Raw genomic sequence first — 20567 nt, 5'->3', positions numbered from 1 at the left:
CTCCTTATTCCAAGAATTATCTCCAATATGTCAGCGGCAGCATTTTGGGTGCTGCCATAAGCATAGAGTTATTTTGAGTATGCCATGACCAGCAAAAGGCTCGGAATCATAAAATAAATGCAATCTCTTACTCACTTTCACTCCTAATTCGCTTCCTCTCACGTTCATTCATCCCCTTCACTCACTCCAACTCACTCTCACTCACTCTCACTTACTCATGCTTACTCCTACTCACTCACATTGACTCTTTCCCACACACAAATATGCTCATGTTCGCTGGTTTTCACTCTCACTTACAAATACACTTACACATACACCCTTTCACGCTGACATGCTCTAGGCTCTGGCACAACTGCATCTGCTGCACCATTGCTAGCTAAACTACTGCCTCAATTTCATGCCTTCTCACAATTTCTAACTCATTCACACTCTTTACTCACTCGCTCTCATTTTCATTTATTTATGCACTCTCAAACTCAGATTACTGCTAACTTTCGTTGACATTCTCAAACCCCCACACAGACTCACCCACACATGAACAGAGAAACCATTTTCTTTTATGTACCTTGCTTCTTTTGCTGGCAACTTGGAGGCTGCATGGCAGCAGCAGAGCAGGAATCTGTTGCTGGACATTGGAACCAGAAAACCATGATTACCAATTAGCAGACAGATTTGAAAAGGGAAAGACGCACCTCAGGCCCTCTCCAACCTTCTTGATAGGACAGGAAAGATATCCCTCTAGGAAGCTGAAGATACTTCCCATGCTGCTCTGTGTGGCTTCTCATTGGCCTCAGGGATGCCCTGATCTGCACCTTAACAGCCACATTTAAAAAAAAAAAAATCTTTTTATTGAATTCAAAGAACAAGAAAACAGAGAAACAAAACAAAAACAAGGCATTACGATACAAATGTGTCACCACGTTGCCCGGGGGGGGGGGGGGGTTACAGACGTAAATCAAACATCAGAGCATACAGTGAGATTGGGGGGGGGGGGGGGGGGGGAAGGAGACCAGAAGCAAACAAAATATCTAAATTCCTGCGGAGGAAACATCCGGTCGGGAGGAAGACAGGTCGGTATTAAGTTCCGGAAAGGGGGGAGTACATATATCGCCACGGTATGTGTTCCATTGAGTCCAGATTTTCCCCCATTTGCGGGGCTTGCCACGGGAAACATAAACAGTCTTTTCTCTAAACATGCGCCAGTCCATGTTTTGTTGCCACACCAGAATTGTCGGTGGCCTCTGAACGCCCCACAGCTGGGCAATGTCCCTCTTGGCAATCATGTTACCCAAGGTCACCCATCGAAGCTGCGCCTGATTATAGTCATTCGGCTCCCAGACATTCAGCAAACATCTCCGCGCTTCAGGCATTAACTGCACACCCGTGACCTCACTCATAACATCATGCACGCAAGTCCAGTAGCGTAGCACAGCAGGACATTCCCAAATAATATGGAGAAACGTGCCCACCATACCACAGCCACGCCTGCACAATCCATCCGCCGAGAACCCCATGCGTTCCAGACGTGGACCAGTCACATACACCCTATGTAGAATTTTGAGCTGGACAAACCGGAGGCGCGCCGGGATAGCCACCTCCTTCGGAGAAGAGATCGCAGCCTGCCAGTCTTCGTCATCGAGTTCTAGACCATCACTAGTCCATAACTCTCGAAGGTTATCCAGCAGGTCAATCCTGGTATTAATTAATTTTTTATATATGAGCGAGATCGTGCTATCAGGGACATGCCCATCCAGTATCCGATCTTCAAGCGGGGACGCCTCCGGAATGTCCGAACCCAGGGGAAAAACAGACAGGACCGCATGCCGGATTTGCGCATACCGAAAGGATTCCCTATCATTCAGGTCGTACTCAACCTTCAGTTCCTTAAACGTCTTGACTCTACCCTTGATCCACACATCATTGACCCTGCTGATTCCAATCATGTCCCACCTATCAAAACCCTTAGACTGCCAGAGGGAGCCAAGCTTATCCGAAGCATAAAGCGGAGTAGCACGGGTAGGCTTGTCGGCCCATCCCGTGGCCGCTGTAGCACGATACCACACCTGTACTGCTGTTTTAGTGGGGCCTGTAAGAGATCCGCCGGCAGATTTCGCGTATAGAGCCCTATTGTAGTCTCCACCAGGTAGCAGCCATTTATCCATCGCAAAGGCCGGGTTCGGCGAAGGAGCGTAAGTGCCGTGGTTGATGGCCCCCAGCTGAGAAGCCCAATAGTAGCGACGGATGTCCGGGAGCGCGATGCCCCCATCGTACCAAGGGAGCGTCAGCTTCGAAAGGGCGATACGAGAACGGCCTTCCCATATCAATCGTCGCAGTAGACTTTCAATCTCCCGAAAGTAGCCGGCTGGTACAATGTCAAGCGTGTTTTGAAGCGCATAAAGAAATCGGGGGAGCGACATCATCTTAAACAACGCCGCTCGTCCCAGAGGAGAGAGAGGGAGCCTACCCCACGCTATAACATCAGCACGGAGACGCTGGAGAGGGGGCAGCAAATTGCGCTCATATCGAAGCACAGGGTCCGAGGTGATAAAGATTCCCAGGTACTTGAATCCCTCCAGCGCCACCGAGATAGGACAGCCACGTGGCAGGAGAGGAGCCTCGCCGGAGAGGACATAAATGCAAGACTTCGACCAGTTGATGACAGACCGGAGTTTTTACGGAAAGAAGTCAAAACGTCGAAAAGGACGATCAACGACTTCCGAGGCAACGTAAGGTACAAGAGTATATCGTCTGCGTACAGAGATACACGATCCTCAAACTCCGGAGTCCATCTAATGCCCCTCAAAGATGGCTCCCATCTCAACCAAGCCGCCAGCGGCTCCAAAGCGAGGGCAAACAAGAGTGGGGACAAAGGGCAGCCCTGACACGTTCCCCTACCGAGAGCAAAGGAGGTCGAGACACGCCCATTCACCACTACTTGGGCTAAAGGGTCAGTGTAGAGCAATTTCACCCAGCTAATAAAAGTGGGTCCGAAACCGAATTTAGAGAGAACCGCCCAAAGATAAGGCCACTCAAGCGTATCAAACGCCATGGTGGCGTCCAAAGACGCCAAGATGGCCGGTTCACGCAAAGTGTCCGCTCGCGCAAGGACTCCATGCAGGCGCCGAAGGTTAAGTGCTGTATTGCAGTGTGGTATAAATCCGGACTGGTCCGGGTGAACCAGATCGCTTATGACAGATACCAAACGATTGGCGAGCACTTTGGCCAGGATCTTCGGTTCAGCATTTATCAGAGAAATAGGCCTGAAGGAGTCGCAACGGTCACGTGGCTTACCTTCCTTATGGATAACCACTATGGAGGCCAACCTCTGATCAGGAGGAAGAGAGCCCGTCTCCAGTGATTCTAAAAATATCGACCGTAGATACGGCGCCAGCATATCCGGACGGAGCTTGTAAAGCTCAATGGGGAGCCCATTAGGGCCCGAAGCCTTCCCCGAGCGAATCGAGCGGATGGCGACAGCGATTTCATCAACCGTAGGCGGAGCCTCCAGCTGATCCCTCTCAGGGTCGGACAAGCATGGCAGCGAGATATCGCGTAGAAGCAAGTGGGAGTCATGCTCAGGTCTATCGGACACAGGGGAGTACACTACCCGAAGATAATCCGCGAAACACGCAACAATTTCAGCAGGGTCAGTGATACTCACATCATTCACGTCCACAATAACAGGGACCACCCGACTCACACATTCCCTCCTATCCAACCAAGCAAGCAATTTCCCAGCCTTATCTCCCACATCATACAAACGTCCCTGCTGTTCCCGACCCATCTCTTTCGCAGCGTCAGTCACCAGCGCTCTATAGTCAAGTTGTTTCAGACCCAAAAGGTGCAGCCTCTCCGGGGAGACCTCAGATTCCAACTCCCCCTCAAGAACGGAGATTTCATTTTCAAGACGGACAACCTCCTCCCGCTTACATCTCTTAACGTTGCCTATCGATGAGAGGGCCTGCCCCCGAATTACAGTTTTGTATGCTTCCCACAATGAGACAGAAGAGGACACAGAACCCACATTTTCAGCAAAGTAGTGATCAATCGCTTTAATTAGTTCCGTTCTGACCTTGGGATCACGGAGGTACCATGGGTTGATCGGGGCCACCCTACCTTCCTATCCCAGGTGTGCGTCCACAACCATCCACAGTGGGGAATGATCCGAGATACCCCTAGCAAGATGTTTCACCTCCCTTATGAGGGATGTCTGGGAGGAGGGCATCAACACGTAGTCCAGTCTCGAAAGACTGCCATGGGCCCCAGAGTGAAAAGTATATTGCATTTGCCCAGGGTGATGCAGGCGCCAGCAATCGGCTAATCCCAACGCCTCCAGGAAGTCCCCCAACCAGGATTGAGACTTCGCGAGGTCACGGGGAGGGTAACGATCAAACATCCCAGACACTACAGAGTTGAAATCCCCACCCACTACAAGCAGACCCTCGGGGACTCCCAAGATCACTCTTCCCAGGTCGGCATAGGTAGTAGTCTGGAGGCCTGGCGGTATATAGACCGAGAGCAGAGTGATCTCTCTCCCCTCCCAGCGCCCCACAATGGCGGCGTATCGTCCCTTATCATCCAGTATAATGTCGTCAACGGCAAGAGGGAGGGAGCTCCGAACCAGAATGCCCACCCCCCTGGAGCCAGAAGTGAAACCTGAGTGCGCAATGAGACGATAGCCACGCCTATTCATTGCATGGTACGTATTACCAAGCAAGTGCGTCTCCTGAAGCAAAGCCACATCAGGGGACAGACGTCGCAGCAGCTGCAAAACTACCCCCGCTTAATTCTGTCTCCCAACCCATTAACGTTCCAACACAGTATTCGTAGTCCCCTACCCCCCATCCCAGAGGCCACCCCAAGTCCCCCCCCACACCAGACGCGACACTGTAAAACAGAAGATCATCGATACTATGCCTTGATTAAAACAAAGAAACGCAAACCGTAACCCCTCAACCTCCCAAAACATCATACCCCCCACCCGCACCCCTGCGTAAGACTCCAAAGCCACCCCAACTTGCAGTGTGCCTGTCGCCCTAACATACAACTATTCTACGAAAAGAACCCCAAAGGAGGAAGACTCACCCAACCCCCACCCACACCCCATTCAGACAACACAGTAGCGAGCAATAGTAGCATAGCATCAAACCACTGCCGAAAGTCAATACATTGGTCCGGGAGCCGATTTCGCTCCCTATTCCTGCTCCATCGGGCCGCCCTCTGCTCCACCGGAGTGTTCAGAATGATCAGATTGCTCTCGTCCCGGGGGCAGTGTGTCCAACCAGTCACTAGCCACTCCAGGATGCTCAAAGAAAAATGTTCTGTCATTGTGGACCACACGTAGTCGGGCCGGGAAAAGCATGGCATATTTCATGTCTCTGTCCCTCAGTCTCTTTTTCACCCCCTGGAATCCAAGTCGCTGCTTCTGAACCTGCTGGGTGAAGTCCGGGTAGAAGCTGACTGTGGTGTTCTCATACGCCGTAGGGCCCGACATACGTGAAGCTTGCAGGATCGCATCCCTGTCCCAAAAGTTAAAGATCCGAGCAATGATGGGACGCGGAGGAGCTCCCAGCTTAGGCGGGCCACCCGGGATCCTGTGTGCACGTTCTACTGCAAAAAACTTGCTGTGGCCCTTGGGCGCTAAATGATTCAGGACTAGGTCCTCCACCAGCAGGTCCACCGATGATGGATCCATCGTCTCCGGGACACCGACCAGACGGACGTTGTTCCGCCGAGCACGGCCCTCCAAATCGTCCAGGCGTCGAGAGAGGTAGTCACGGGCAGACCGCAGGTTACCGACCTCTGCCTGTAAATCAGAGACGTCGGTAACAAGACTAGATGTCTTCAGGTCGAGGGATTTGACCTTCTCATTAGTCTTCGCAAGATCTGCCCTGATCAGGGTAACATCTATTGCGACCGTGTCCAACTTGTGGGTCAGGGCTTCATACTGTTGTCCCAGTGTGGCCTTCATCCCGGCAATGGCGCCCATGACGTCCTTCAACGACAGATCTTCACCCATCGGGGATTCGTCTTCAAAATTGGCTGGGGGTTTATTCAGTCCACCCGGAGAGCCCTTAGCGAGGGTATATCTGTCCATAACGTTAGACTGCACGGGACCTCCTCGAGTTGCCGGTCTGGTCTTGCGTTATTCTCCCTCGGGCTTGGTGGCCATTTTAGGTTGTGCGCCCCGGAGGGTATTCTGAGACCTAGTAAGAATGGCTACACTCGATGCGCCCGCAGCAACTTGGAGAATAGGTTGAGGGTCAGCCACCAGGCAAGGAGCAATGAAAGTCCGGATCGCCAAGCAATGATGCGTGGTTAGAAAGAAAGCAATAAACCAGGGCGACCAAGGCAAAGTCAAAGAGGTCGAAGCACGAGAATCGAAACTGAAAGTAGAAGACCGGGCAAGGGAGACTCGCATGAGCCGTTGTTATTCAATTACTACCCGGCTGGCAGAGAAATCAAGCCCGGGGCAGTACCATGGAGCAGGCCGAAAATGTTCAAAAGTCCATATCTTCGGCTCCCGGAGTCCAAATCGAAATCCAAAAACGGATAAATGATCAGCAGGGTCGCGCCAATAAGAACCCGTCATCTAAATCAGGATAGGGTACAGGATAATCGGTGGAGGTGGCGAAGGTCCGGGGGCTCTAAGCTCACGCGACCATCTTGGGTGCACGCTAAGCTCCTCCAGCTTAACAGCCACATTTGAGTAGATCTAGTGTGGTGCCTGATGCGTGCACAGGTCTGCTAAATAAAAGGGGTTGTGCCTGTGTGAGAGGATCGTAGCTGAACTATGCCCCTCACCAGTGCACAATTTTTAAAAAGTTAAGTGCCAGGGCCCTCGTCAGGAGGTCACTGCAGCTTGCTCCACCCTCTGCCATTGACAGTGTCTTTGTGTTAGTATGACAATTCATACTATTTGAGACCCTCAAAACTATAAGAATGGCCTGGGCAGCAGATATTAGTTGTTTTTATTGTATATTGAATTAATAAATTATTGTTCTGCTCATTTCTAAATAACACAAGCAGCGCCACCATGTGGCAGCAGCCATAAGTGCTGGTGTTGGCAATTTAGTGCCGGTGCCAAGCAACTGAAACCACCGACTCAAATTAAGCACTGCCCCTCACACTAACGCAATCCAGACATCCACCTACAGAGTGCTATCTTTTAAAAAAAATCACTGTAGCTGCACCATGCTTCAGTCCACTCAGCTTCCCGTCGACCCACCCGACTCCTCCTATTAGGAGCCTGGAGCTGAGAGGTCTGACCTGCACATTGGTAGTGGTCATGAAAAATTACATTAGTGTTTTCATGAATACTGTTCAGGTAAATAATCCGCAGTTGTGGCAAGAAGCAGCAAGTGTGCGCCTCACAGGAGGTACAGCCACAACCTGAAACCCCTGATATGGATCTGCAACTGCAGACCTATCTCGCACTGAAGAAATTCATCTCTGCCCCATCGAGGTCATGCCCCAAAGCTGTATCAATGCACCCTCACCGAGTTCAGTCTAACTCAGACTGCACTCCCACAGACGTTTGGATCTGACTATGATCAGAGTCAACCAGCCTTTGTTGATGACAGTTGAGATGATGGGAATTTTTTTCTCCAACTGCACAATGACAATCTGTACATGGACTGGCTGGAGGCCAGTGGGTTGGACACTTTCCCAGACACTGAATTGTGTTCTTCCCCTCGGCCATCAACAGATGCGATTGCCTCCTTTGCTGTGTTTAAGAGACAGACAGCGAAGGTATTGAACTTAAGCTGCCAAGTATGGAAGTCAAAACTAATGTGTTGATAGAGATTTTGCAACCCGGACAGACCTCCTCTGAGCTTCTTCTATCGGGCAATGAATCCATGATGGATACCTGAATGGCCACCTGCTCTAAGCTTTGTGTGTGCCTTCCAGTGAAAGGTAGGTTGCTGGGCACCACAGAGCAGTGCTGTGACCCAGACATCTTCACACAGCACATTATGCCAGAAAGTTTGGTGATTGTCTTCAATGCCGGAATTGTGATCAATTAAATTTATTTTCAGCCAAAATACAGATTCAAACATGAATATGGCAGGGATGTGCATTGTTTAACCTGCTGAACGCGAGGGCTATTCAACCTCTGGCGGCAGGGATATGACTGGAAGAGGCGACTAAGGTTTTAGACTTCAGAGGAGCCCAACATAAGCTTCCCTCTGTTCGGAAATGGTGTCCCCCTGTACTTGACGGGCCGAGAAGTTTCAATTCCTCTCCTGATGCATCTTATTAGGAGCTTTCAATACAAACTATTTCTCATTCAGATGGGAAAATAGGGGAAACCCTGGAACAGCTGATACTTTTTATGATAGTCATACAGTCCATAAAATACCTCTGGATTCACCTTACTGCAAAAGTCCTGGGCATTTTGGTTTAAAAAAAAACACTAATCTGCTTTAGGTAACATCCCAAAGGCATTACAAAATTTGGTCTGGCGGGAAAACCATCACAAGTGGTTGACCAAATTCTGAGAATGTATAACTCAAAGGAGGGTTGGGATTCCCAGATATCAGAACATATTGCATACAGGGCACCAAAGCTTAGATTTGTCAGAGAGTAGTCACCAAGGTACTTGAGCAGGCCCTGGGTGCACACGAACATGGCAATAACTGATAGATCCCTGTGCGATGTGCTATGACAAAAATCATTGAGACCACATAGAGTGTATTAATTCCAAAACACAAGCACGGTGCTGGAACTGTGGGACACAGTTGCAATAACACACAACCTGACGTCATTTCTGTCCTCTTTCACGCCCATCCATGATAACCAAGAGTTACTCCCGTTAGTGTAGGCAAGGCCTATAAAGCGTACCAAGAAAGTTAAGATATATTAGCTGATCTCCATGCCAGTGATAAAATAAGAACCTTTAAAGTCTGCAAGAAAACATTTTGCGTATCTGAGGGTAACACTACGGATATCAACCGCTACAAAACTGGTTGACTCACACCCCCAACTATAGGGGCCAGTAAACAATTGACCGAATTTGAGAAGTTGGTGATGACAATGGAATGCTCTAAAGGAGTGGGTATCTAAGTTAAACAACCTCCTACAGGGACTTCCTGGGCTTATTAAATGGGCAGCCGGAGGCATCTAAGTGAGCGTGTGGGACAGCCTCTGGAGAAATATAACCAGCTCCAACAAATCGATCCAACATAGGGCCTCTTCCACTAAAGTAAAGAAGCATTGGTATCTGGCCCACAGGTAAATTGAGCAAAATTAGGGATTAGTGCGGCAACAGTGAGGATCCCCTAAATATGTGGTGTGAATATCGGATATTTTCACTTTCCTGAAAATAGATAGTAGGCTTCCAAATCCCAGAAGACCCCAAGGTAGTGACACTGGGGATTAAAGCTGGAAAATTGGAATAGATGGGGAAAAGAGAACAGTCACTAATCTTTCGGTGGTTGGTAGCTGCTAAACTGTTGATTGCACGCATGTCTTGCAATGGCCGACATGTTCACGCAGAAAATGCCCCATGTAGAGGAATGTTCTACCAAACCATTCTCCTGCCGGTGTCTCTCAAGACCTTTTAACATGAAAAACGCAGTCACAAGATTCCTTCAATTCTTTCTCAGCGAAAGCTTCATTTTGGGAAATTGTAATGAAATTAGGCATGTAAATATTAGTTGAACTCGCTCGGCCCTAGAAAGAAAATGCATTTAGCATTTGAGAGACATCTGTTGTTTCATAGGGTTTTGTTCTGCGAAAGTACATCGTGGCAAAGCGAAGCCTCTGGGAAAGCAGACAATAGACAAAAGATTTCATGAAATCCCCGCGTATGCCAAAAACTGCCAAGCATATCAAAGATAAGACTCCTGAATCTAAAAATAACACCCTGTGATAAGTGAGCTACTGTTCATTTGATTGTGAAATAAGAACCACGGCACACGCAGCACAGAAGTATCCAAGAAGGAGGCAGGGCGACTGATGGGAGGGAAACTGATGTGTAATATCGCGCTGCTGAAAACTTGATTGCTGGGGTTTCCTAATTGATGTCTGGCCGTTGGCGTTTCAATAGCATGGCGGTGTTGTTTAAGAATCCTTATTTACATTCAGCTGCATGTATGCGCTCTGTCTACGACTTTTGTGCGAGGTTGCTAGAGATATTGAGTTAATGTACACTACACACGAGGCGCCACACACTTATCTAAAACGGTTGCTTGAAATGAAATTTAGAGCTAAGGTTCTCCGGAAATTTTTGAATAGTGTTATCCATGTAATTATAGATTTGCCATATTTACCACATAATCCTTAACCAGCAGCATAATTTGCACTTTTGAATCAAAACTTGTTTTTTGTTCATAGGTTAAAAAGTAGCTAAATTAGTGCTCAATTGAGTCTCAAACTGCTAGCAAGGCTTTGCAAAAAGTGACTAGTCAGACATTCGAGAAAATTGTAATTGTATTTATATAGTGCTTACTACCCCTGATGAGGCATTGAAGTGCTTTACGGTGAGTAGCACGCTACTCTGGAACCCAAGGTTAGTGGTTAATCCAGTAGTTAAATGTTGGTTATTGTGATTAGTCATGTGCTCTAAAGAAAATTGCACGCATGCACACCTCTTCCTTTGTGATAGATGATATTAATACCGGTTAGGTGTGATTGTTAGTGGGGACGATGCGGTATCAGGTGATTGTTGGTGAGATAGATAGGCTGGCGGAGATTAGATAATGTTAGATTAAAGGAATAGGGATTTAAAGCAGGAGAGGTTGTGATCTATGTAATGAGGTGTCAGCCTTTTGTAGAATTACAATAGGAGAGATTAAGGCAGATAGAAGTGAGAGGAGGTTATACTCAGACATAAAAAGCATGCGGAAGATGAGAGGTAAGAAGATCACTGACGAAAGACCGGAGTGAAATCAAGCCGAAATTAATCGGGCGGAAGTCAGTCAAGTTCAGTTTTTTCATGCAGGGTTTATAGAGATTGTTGCTCCCATGATACAAGAATCCTCTGGAGAAAAGGTTTTTGTTTGGAACGGGAAGCAAAAATCCGACCTATTTAAATTAAATCAAGTGAAAAGAATGATTCATTTTTTCACACAAAAAAACTGTTTTTCTATACATGTAAATTATTATTAGTGTTCTCAAAGCTGCAGTAATTTCAAGAGGGCACGTTGAATTTTGACAAAACCACAAAATGTGGAGTCTCTTTTTAAGGCTTCCCAATTTAACTTGAAAGTGATGCCTGGTGAACTAGGAACTTGTACATAATGTACGATGTTGTGCTGCTGGTCTCTTTCTTGTTAGTGTTCGTCCTCATCTCTCTTGGATATGCATAGAATGTGGAAATGGCTGCTCCTCTCCCAAAGTTGAGTGGGCCCAGAGTGTAGTGTTATCCCCGCTCTGTTGGACAGTCCTAGATCAAAGACATGAGTTACGCCTTACAGTTGTGGACTCTGATGTGTGGGTGGATGTTGTGTGTCCCCAAGTTAGATACATGTACATGGTTGGACGGTGACCATAATATTTACTGTATAAGTTAGTGCAGGTATACTTTTACAACAGACATCCTAGAATTTTCTCTCCCTCTTGCTTCATTCTAAATCTTAGTCAACTACCAAGTGTGGGTTTTAGTTGAGAAATGTGGAACCCTGTATATATATATCTGTCTATATTTCTGTACAGTGAGGTACAAGACCACAGAATTTGGTACAGAAAATGGGTGTGTTTGTAATGATGTACTGGAGAAGTTCAGACCGCAACATTCAGCCTGTATACCTTGAGATGAGGTATCAAGCTGATTAAGCAATGTTTGGTTATTCTGGCCATTAACCACTACTATCATTTTAACTTCTTGGAAATAGTGTAGCTTGTGTTGGAATCCATTTCTAAAAGCTAGAACCTTATTGGTATAGATCTCTTAGGTAAGGTCACTGGACATGTTTTAGAAAGGTAGTTTGAGATGAAGGTTTCTTTCTTTATGCCTTTGTGATTTTAATGTCTGTTGTAAGTATATATGTGTTAAGAGCATCGGGTTGCATAACAGGCCCGACTCAAAAAATTGTCTTTTAGGGTGTTGAAGCCGAGAACCGCTGCACTGATCCGTATATATTGCGGCTTGATTTAAAAAGCTTTTAACCAGGACACACTTGCAGAGACCTCGTAGAGACCTTTCCCCCCCGCCTCGCTGCCTGGCCACTCTCCGCCGAGTACCGACGCTGAGAGTCCGGTCCCGGGTAGGCGATTAATAGACAGCGGCCATATTGGGTGTGGGCGAGCGCTGTGACGCGCTCTAGCTGTGCATAAAAGGGGCATTCTGGAGCCCTGCGCTTGACTAGGCTGTGCGTTCTTTTCCCCTCCTGAGGCGGATGCCGGGAGGTGTCTCTATCACTTTGCTCTTGATTATTTTTAACGTTCGTGTTATTTAATTTGCGGCTTGATTTAAAAAGCTTTTAACCAGGACACACTTGCAGAGACCTTTCCCCCCCGCCTCGCTGCCTGGCCACTCTCAGCCGAGTACCGACGCTGAGAGTCCGGTCCCGGTTAGGCGATTAATAGACAGCGGCCATATTGGGTGTGGGCGAGCGCGTTAACGCGCTCTAGCTGCGTATAAAAGGGGACAGTCATGGCCCCGCGCAGCCGACTCGTTCAGCGGGCGTGCCGGATCTGTGCCGGAGTCGTGCCAGAGTCTTGCCCGTCTGCGCCCGTCCGTGCTAAATCTGTGCTTCGCGCCAGGGATACTATGTTTTGCAAGCCGGATAGAGGTATTTATACCAGGGATGAGCTACTAAGTATCCGGCAGCTGTCCCTGCATTGTGAGCACTCCTCTCTCTATCCTTTGTGTGGCCCCTTTCAGTGTCTGTGCGGTAACTTTTCACTTAATTCCCCAACCCCTATTAGAGCTCCTTTTGAGCCCCCTCCCATTGAATCTTCGGCCATTGAGCCTTCGGTTCATCGGGATCTTAGAATTTGGCATCTTAATGTTAGATCGCTAGTGAAACACCACTCTGCAATCCATGATCTTATTTTGGAGGAGGCTCCAGATATCTTTTTCATGACAGAAACTTGGCTTCATGATGAGGCCATGGCTGAATTGAACTTAGCACTTCCTCCAGAATATTCTATCTACACTCATAATCTTAATTCAAGGGGTGGGGGTATTGCAGTGGTAGTTAAATCCTGCTACCCGTGTGTCTGGAAGAAACTGGCTATGAATGGTTGTGAGAGTGCACATTTTTGTATCACTGTTAATCATTACTTCACTTTCTCTGGGCTTCTGATTTATAGACCCCCAGGTACTGACATTTCTTTTAGGAAGGCTCTTCCAGAAATTGTGAGCTCTCTTGCGATGGGATCTGCCAACTTTAGTATCTTTGGCGATCTCAACCTCCATTTTGATCTTTGTCACACCCCAGCTATTAGCAGAACACTTGCAGATTTAGAGGCGCTGCAGTTAAGTCAGGTGGTTATCCACCCCACGCATGTGGGTGGACATATCTTGGACCCCATATTTACTAACTTGACAATGGCGAAGATCCAGCCACCGATTCCGGTGGCCTGGTCAGACCATTCTCTGGTGGAGCTACTCCTCCCGATTAGGGACCCTCTTCTTAAAACCGTAGATAGAGTCGTTCTTAAACGCCCATGGAGGAAATTAAAGCTTGAGGATTTCCATAGGTTGCTTGGCGAACATCCGCTTGGCTCTTTCAATGACGTCGAGTCTGGTTTTGATCTTTTCTGTGGATGGGTATCTCGGGCACTTGATTCCCTGATCCCTGTCACATGGAGTAAATGCCGCTCTTTAGAACCTAGTCCATGGTATGATAATGCCTTAGTGCTCCTGAGAAAATCCTGCAAACAAGCGGAAAGAGATTGGCGTGAAACTTATGATGCAGGGAAAAAAACGCAGTACCTAGCCTAAGTTAAACTCTACCATAGAGCCATCTGTAGGGCACGTGCAACCTACTATTCCCAAGAATTCAAACGCAGTCCTAATCCCACGAAACTGATCTTCAAAGTTCTCAAAGACCTGACTGCTAAAAGAGCCCCAGCAGCGGAGATATGCTCAGTGTCCCATTGTGAAGATCTCACCACCTTTTTCTTGGAAAAAGTACATACTATCTATCGCTCCTTCCCTAGTACCAACTCCCAAAGTGAGGACCAGAGGCCCAACTAATATGATCCTATCCTTATTCCCTGAAAGAGCTCGATAGGTTGGCGGCCAAAGTAAAATCCGGGTCTCCCGCCGACCCGCTTAGACCCGCTTAGACCCGTACAGTTTAGAGAGTCGGCTGCACTATGTTTACTCCCCGTGCGCCAACTCATTAACCTGTCATTTTCTTCAGGGACAGTTCCTACTAAGTGGAAACAAGCCTATGTCACCCCTATCTTGAAGAAACCCACTTTGGACCCTCATAAACTGGAGAACTATCGACCGATCTCTCTTCTCCCATGGGCGGCGAAGGTTGCTGAAGCCCATGCCAATGGCGTTCTGACTAAACACCTTCAGATTGCCAATATTCTGGATTCTTTCCAGAATGGATTTCGGGCAGGTCATAGCACCGAGACTGCTCTCCTTGCTATGACGGAACACCTGCGTTCCGTGCTCGACTCCGGTCAAACGGCGGCACTGGTGATACTCGATCTCAGTGCCGCGTTTGACACGGTTTCGCACGCGATACTGCTGCAGCGCCTGGGAGAAGCAGGTGTTTCTGACCTAGCCCTTGAATGGTTTCGGTCATTCCTCGCAGATCGATCATTCAGGGTCACTACACCTTCATTTGAGTCCAAACCATATTCCATCGAGCAGGGAGTGCCTCAAGGATCGGCACTCAGCCCCACGTTGTTTAATCTGTATGTACAGCCGCTGGCTGCGGTCGCCAAGCAGTGGGGCTTGACTATGGTCTTGTACGCTGACGACAAGCAGCTGGAGGTTACACTTAGTGGGGACTCCGACTTTGAGGCCTCCAGGTTCAGGGATGGTCTGACAGCAGTGGCTGGCTGGATGACAGCTAACTTCCTACAGCTCAATGCTAAGAAAACTGAGGTTCTTATCGTTGGTAAGCATAGCAACCTCTGGGGCGACAAGTGGTGGCCTCCGAAGCTGGGTATAACTCCCATCCCGGTAACTGAGGTAAAAAATCTGGGTGTCTGGTTAGACCCCGCCCTCAGTTTCTGTGGACACACGAAAAAAGTTGCTGCCACATGCTTTGGTATCTTACGTGGGTTCAGGCCAATCCTGAAATTTTTTGATGCTCCCACTAGACAGCTGATTATCCAGGCTACCATACTTTCGCGGCTTGATTATGCTAGCTCGCTCCTGTTGGGAGCCAATCAAGCGGAAGTTATCCGGATGCAGCGCGTACAGAATGCTGCGGCTAGAGCCCTTGTCGGCCTACCTAGGTTCTGTTCAGCGAAGGAATCTATCCGGAAACTCCATTGGCTGCCCATGGCTCAAAGGATTGAATTTAAGACTCTATGTCTATCCTTTAAGATTCTTAAACTGTCCTCCCCTCAGATCCTTGAGCACCTTCTAACCCCCTATGTTCCTTCCCGCTCCTTGAGGTCAATGGGCCAAAATTTGGCGTTAGTTCCACGCCTTAAACGCTGCAGAGCGGGAGGACGTTCCTTCCGCTTTTTAGCGGCAAAGCTCTGGAACTCGTTACCAGCCCACATTCGTGCCATCGATCATCTGCTTGTGTTTAGGAGGGCGATTAAAACACATCTATTCCCTCCTAGACCCTAACGGGCTGTTACCGCTGCTATTCTTTGTGCTGCCTTTTTCTTGCTATGGTTGTTCTGTTCTTTCTGCCAGTCAAAGCGCTGGGACAGGTGTGCGCTATAGAAGTTGAAATAATATAACATAACATATATGGGGCATTCTTTCTGATACATTTTTTATAATGTCACTTAATAAGGATATGAAGTGGCATTGAACCTATCTAGTGTCCGTGAAACCCATGCAGTTTTTTCCTCTAGTGCTCATATTCATCTTAACCATACCTTGCCTTGAGACATTACCACCTTATTGGGAGACAATATGTCCCACATACTTCACCTGATTCATTTTAAGATGGTCTTCGGTTATGTGACACACCACCGAGGTTTACCAAGTCTGATTGACACTGGCCAGATGTTTATCATGTTGCTCCGGTGGTCATGGGATTAAATTCGGATAATTTCCATGTAAATGATAAAAAATATACCAGTCAGTTCACAAAATAAGTAATTCTGTAGATATTGGAACACTGTCGATTTGAAAGCTGTTTTCCACTCGTCACCAGCCTGTAATTTGCCAGAATTAACACCCTTATTATACCTAACTTGTCAAACACCGTTGTTGTATCTTGTCTACGAGTACTTCAGGACTCAGAATAGTGTGGGGGGCCGACTTTTTGTCAAATTGAGGTTCATGTCTCAATAATCTTATCAGGGTCATAAGTACCTATTCTTGAACTAAATAGATACATTGTGAAATCAATGGGGTAGCAATGCCTTCGTAGCACGGAATGCATTGCTGTAGCAGTGCCGTATCTGGTATGCTGCCCCAAATGCTCCAGTTCTCTAAACATCATTTGAAATTTGCACAATGCGACCATTTGATCACAACAGGATAAGGCACCATGTAAGCTCTTTGTAGCATGACCGGTAAGCCATGAGATGTTTTCATTTATCCTCTTATTCTAATGCTGTTCTCTCTACTAATTCCTTCTCCTTGGTTGTAGCCCCTCTTTTTAATGCCAAATGGTAATATCGGGAGGCCGCTTGTGCGTGGTCTTGTTTGCTCAGTTAAACGCTTTACATTTTTGCTCAAGTTGTACCAGTTATATGGTAAGACCATAGTCTCATCAGTTTTCTTATCCATTAACACGCTTTAAAACCAAACAAGAAAAAAATCCAGTTCATATGGTCCAAAGTGTCACCTCCCACTATTATAAATTATCCGTAACCACTCATCAAACATCATCTCTGATAATTTCTAATCAGTTTGCCCCTCAAAGAGCAACTCGTTCACATATGCAGAAACCCTGACCCTACTGTAATAGTTCCTTACCCAAAGCTATGACTAAATTCCACCATGCCAGACGTCTTTGGCTGCATTCATATGAAGCTTCCTCTAAACAATTTGCCTTGAACAAGAAACTGCTCAATTACTCCAAGGAAGAGGTTTATTCGGCTTGGCTTAAAATGCACAGAACTCTCAAAAAGCATTAGATATCTTACACTCGTACCGTCCATACATCTATTTCTTCCTCTCAAGGGTTCTGTTAAGCCTTAATGAAGTTTTGTTATGCAACAAAATAAAATTAAGTATTTAGGCTACTAGAGAGAGTAACTTTCCCCCTCCATTGCTAGTCTTTAGTCTCAATGTTTGGCTTCTTTTTTTTGCCATTTTCCTCAGCAGAATTTCATAACTCAAGCGCCAAGCTCAAACCGAGATCCCATGGTGATTCCAATAGGTTCACAATGGATAAAATGGTGTAGCAGTTTTTATTTGCCTGTGAAATGGTTTACGAAAAGAATAATGGCAAAAGAACGCCTGTTTAAAAAATACAGTGTTTACTTGAAATTCAAAATAGGGATCATCGGGCAAAGCAAACTGGGACATAATGTTTCATAATTGGTGCAACGGAGTGAGACGCGCAGTGCACAGCTGCAGACCTTGCACTAGTCATATGCAGCCGAAACGAATCACTGCCATAAATTAAAGACATGAATTGTAAAATGGAAATGGCACACACACACACACAACAGTGTGAACGTTGATTCCCACTTAAATACAACAGATAAAATTGGCATCATATATATATATATATATATATATATATATATATATATATATCATTTATTCTTCCTTGTGATGTGCTCTTTTGTGAGGCCACAATTTGACATCGTTATGAGAGCAAAAAGGTATTTTGAAATTGCTTTTGTTTATCATAAAGAGACTTGGTTGCAGAATGAAGTGGCAATTATTTATTCTGCTCAGAGCCTCAGCGATCCCTAAGACGCTTTATGTGCGTGGTGGGGGAATATAGAACTGCTGCCCGGTGTCTTTCTCTGTTTGGAGGTGCCTCCTCTTGCAGATTGAGAGCCCTAGGGGGGGCGTCTTAATCTTGTTTATCCGGGAGTTTTTAGCCAGCTCTTCAGGTTTCACTGTGTTCCTTTGGTAAACAACCTGAGCGCAGCAGCGATGAAAGATGGTCGAGTCACTCTGCTTCTCCCTCTTCCCCTGGGTGAGCACAAAACACTCTGGACAGAGAACATTTTTTTTGTTTCAGCTTGTATTCTATAGAATGCCTTTTTAGAGTCTTTTAATTCTTGCTAATGCACGTTTAAAATGCGGGTTACAGCAATCTGATCACTAGCTGGTGTTACTGCACCTCTGGTAGCGAGCTCTGTCCTGGGGGAACATCTAGCTCCAGACTGGTCTTTCTGGCACTTGACATTTTCCCAGTGGACTACAGTCTAGGGGACTGCTGTCGGGCTGGGATGAGCTGTCACAAGCCAACCGTTCCCCCAGGACTCCATTGTATTTGTGGCCATCTGCAGTATGGGGCGGTTTTTAAAATTTTGGCAGCAGTGATTTTGGTTTCTCTACCACGGAAGCAGGTGCCCATCCCATGCTGTATCCCCTCAGGTCAGTGCCTGCTGACACATTCCAATGCTAATATATCTAGGTTTAGTACACCAGACTAATAGTATTTGAACGAAGTGTGCTCAGATTTAGAGAAGACGCTGATGGGGCTTCAGAATCATGCAGGAGATGGTCAATCATATAATGCCTCTCCTTGCGTGTGGCGTTTGTGTAACCTGCTGTTGGTCTGCCTTTTAGTTACTTGGGTTTTATGCTTTGTAGGCCCTCCTTTGATCTGCCTCCCACTTTCTTCCATTTCTTTGAAATGTGTGGATCATAAAAAGATGATAGAAGGAATGTTGAACATTGTCAAACATTCATCCTCCAGTCACTGATCTGGGTTTAACACATCGTTATTTTTCTCACCATGCCATTCCAGTTTGGACCCAGCCATATGCAAATCAGCCTCGACCCTGTTCCCCTTGGGAACAGTCCAGCCCGAACTGCCAGGCCAGGTCCTCCCCGGACTGGAAAACCAGCATCCTAGGATGGAATTCTGAGCATCGCCCCATATCAGCTATGCTATCTTGAAACAGATGGCGTAGCGAGAACGGGACCCATGTCTGGGCATACCCATCCCACTTAGAGTAAAAATGCAACACAAAAAGATGATGGACAGAATGTTGAAAATTGTCGAACATTCACTCCCAGTCACAGATCTGGGTTTAACCCATTGTTATTTTGCTTGCCACGCCATCACCGGCGGCCACCATAAACAAAAGGTGGTGGGGCTGCACAGGGGGGGAGAATACAATATTTTAAAAATATATAAAACGAACCTTTTGCCGACCCACCAGCTGCCTCCAGCAGCCCCTGGGACCCAAACTTCCATCCATTCCCTGTACTGCAGAGCAGCCCTGGGATTGGTCTGAGCAGGCAGGGAAGACGCCCTGCTCCGACCTGGGAGTCTGTGGTGTTTTTTCAGCCTGGCTGCTCAGTGCAGCTGGGCTGGAGAAACCCTAAGTGCGCATGTGTGTTTTGGTCGACCTGAGACGGACGGTTAAAACACATATGCACACTTGGGGAGTAGAGTGCACGTAGCACTCCTCCTCCCATTCCTAAGCCCCGCCACTCCCAATACTGCTGGCAGAACCGGCAAATGTAAAATAAAATGATGCAAGAGCAGTGAGGCGACGCTCCATCACCATTGCACAGGAGCCGCTACTGCATGCCATTCCAGTTTGGACCCAGCCATATGCAAATCATCCTTGTCCTGTGTTCTCCATGCCACAGGAGTCAAACTAGCCTGGCTGATGAGGGTTGAAAACTGGTCCTTGGATGCTTTTTTCCAGTCCAGGGAGGACCTGGCCTGGCAGTTCCGGCTGGACTGTTCCCATAGGGAGCAGGGTCAAAACTGATTTGCATATGACTGGGTTCAAACTGGAAAGGCGTGGGACGCAAACAATTGATGGATTTAGCCCCAGATCTCTGTATACTGGGATAAATGTATGACATTGTTCTGCATTCTGTCCATCAGTTGTTCTATTTGCATTTGAAAAGTATGGGGCCGTTTCAAGGCATATTATTTCAGACTATTTTACTCCTCATGGGCTTAATTTAATTTTACATGCAATCATTCCACTGTGCAGGAAAAAAAACGAATGTACTTAGCTAAGTAACAAAATGGTGCGAAAGTAGATCCATGATGTCGCATGTGATGACATCGATGCTTTTTCTGTGATGTAACTTAAAAAGATGTTGCCTAACTGTGGTTGTACGTAAACTGTGTATTGAAGATACTGTATATCATTTATACGTAGGATGTCAAGCTTACAAGGCTCCAGCACCTTAATGATACGCAGTGAAATTATAAATGCATTGTACAGCCTTTTTGTTGCAATACGCTTTATAAAAAACAAAAAAACTTAAGGGCAAGTCACATTATTTTTAAAACAAGTAACCCCTACATTGTCTGTACCAGGATTCATCCATAAAAGAGAGGAGGGAGGGGGTGATGACT

At 46.9% G+C, this 20567-nt stretch overlaps 1 protein-coding gene across 2 annotated transcripts in view; it reads left to right on the top strand.

The window, feature by feature from the left end:
- Positions 1 to 20567, top strand: part of DAPK1 (death associated protein kinase 1) — a 615679-nt gene that overhangs the window by 430823 nt on the left and 164289 nt on the right. The window lies entirely within an intron of this gene.

This window comes from Lissotriton helveticus, chromosome 2_1, assembly GCF_964261635.1.
Source record: "Lissotriton helveticus chromosome 2_1, aLisHel1.1, whole genome shotgun sequence".
Lineage (NCBI taxonomy): Eukaryota > Metazoa > Chordata > Amphibia > Caudata > Salamandridae > Lissotriton > Lissotriton helveticus.
The sequence above is the reverse complement of the archived record's forward strand: the minus strand, read 5'-3'. Positions and strand labels throughout refer to the sequence as shown.